Source organism: Tupaia chinensis, unplaced genomic scaffold, assembly GCF_000334495.1.
Source record: "Tupaia chinensis unplaced genomic scaffold, TupChi_1.0 Scaffold000332_1, whole genome shotgun sequence".
Lineage (NCBI taxonomy): Eukaryota > Metazoa > Chordata > Mammalia > Scandentia > Tupaiidae > Tupaia > Tupaia belangeri.
The window spans coordinates 2,911,159-2,913,012 of NW_006159826.1; the positions used below are offsets into that span (position 1 = coordinate 2,911,159).

Here is a 1,854-nt window from a genome sequence, read left to right on the forward strand (position 1 = left end):
GAACAGCAGAGAGCTCCCCTCTTCCACCGTCTGGAATTTAGGTAGACTGCAGGAACCCTTAGACACCATCCAGCCCAAACCTGTTTTGAAAAAATTGATGCTAGTGAACTAGGGACATGAAGAACCAGTCAGAGAACGAGCCGTGAGGGAGGCCTTGTGTTTGGGCTCTACTGGCCTGCTCCCCTCCTCTGTCTGCTGTAACCACACAGAGACAGACACCCCTAAGTTGAGTGGCCTCAGCAGAGCTACTCGGGAAGTGTTGGAAACACAGAGGCCCACACGGGGCTGCTATTGCACACGCACAGGGACACGTATGGAGCTGAGAGGTCACCAAGGTGTCTAACCAGGCCGTTGAGGAAGGAATCTGACAAGTACAATTTCCGATTGTACCACAGATAGCAGTTTTGTGAGCACCCAGAGCTGGGCTCATTCATCAGCGTGGTGGGCAGAGGGCCCTCTCCTATGGGTACATGGGTCCATGCAGCCATTGGACTGCCGTGAGCACGGAGCGTGGGGTAGGTTGGGCAGGAAGCCAGGGAGGAACCAAGGCTGAGTTGGCTCCAGAAGGGAGACAAGCATGCCCTCTGTGACAGGGAGGAGTGGAAGGGGTGGCTGAGGGGCTGTTTCCGAGGTGCTGAGGGGGAGGGAGGCAGGCGAGGGAGTGCATGTAACCTCGGCTGCAATCCCTTCTGTCCAGGAGATGGCCAATGACAGAAGGGTGGGGTGGGGAGCTGGGAGGGCTTGGCGTTGGGCTGAGTAGCTGCAGCAGGGCTGTGGTGAGACTCGCAAACATTGAGGAAGCATTTCTGCGTTGTCCAGTTGTTGGAGATTATGAACCCACGGTCACCTCCAGGAGTGTGGGCCTCCGACCTTCGGCAGGTGTCTCAGGAGCTCCTGAATCAAAGGCCTTACCAGACTCGGAGCCGACAAGGGGAATGCAGAGAGGAAAGAGCAGTTTCTCTGAAGGAAATCTGGAGCAGTAGCCAGCAAGGTGCCGAAACAGCCTGCTGCCGACGCCTGGCTGGTGGGAAAGCGGGAAGGGGGAAGAGCAGAGCCTGCGAGGCCAGGAGAAGGGGAGGAGCCTGGAGGAGCTGCGGCAATGGGGGGCACCCTGGGGTGTGGAGAGGGAGTCTTCCCAGGGCAGGGTGGGGTTGGAGGGAGCAATCCACAGAGGCCACTGGGACTGCGGTGTGGACGGGCTGAGCCTGGGATGGCTGAGAGGTTAGGGAGGTCGGACCCTCTGCAGTGGACTTAGCTGCGAGGAGGAAGTGGGCATGCTAGGGAGGAAAAGAGTGGAGGGGTGCCTGGGCCTTCGCGGGCCCGCGGGAGAGAGAGAGCGATTAGAGGGAGGGGCTCTGGGCAGATTTTCTTCCAAGCCTTTGAACATGGCCTACCAGGAGGGCTGCTGAGATGGGAGGCAGGAGGAGTGGTGACTGGAAGAAAGTCAGCTTCTGTCATTCAAGATGGTGGATGGGGAGGGGAGAGGAAAGAGTTGACCTTTGGGGCAGAAAGTAAGCCATTTACAGGGCCACATGGAGGGACCTAAAAAAAGGGGAGACGGAGAGAAAGAGAGCAGGAGGGCAAGGCAGGGCGGAGCCTGGGTCCCGGTCTGAGTGAGGGGCCGTGGAGGGAGAGAATACTACACACAGGTTTTTAGTGATGGGCTCAGAAAGCAGCGAGTGGGGAGAACGACCCGGTGTCATTGGCAGGAACCGGCTGTCCGTGGCAGGCAGAAGGCTTTCAAAGCTGGCCAATCCCAGCTTGTTCAGAGGGCTGTTCACAAAGTCACTCCCCCATGGTAGCCCTCACTCCAGCTGTGACGGACAGGAGTGCTAATGCCCTCGCCCTGGGTCT

General features: G+C 58.5%; 1 protein-coding gene across 1 annotated transcript in view; it reads left to right on the top strand.

Moving 5' to 3' along the window:
• COL6A3 (collagen type VI alpha 3 chain) overlaps positions 1 to 1,854 on the top strand; it is a 98,633-nt gene that overhangs the window by 25,820 nt on the left and 70,959 nt on the right.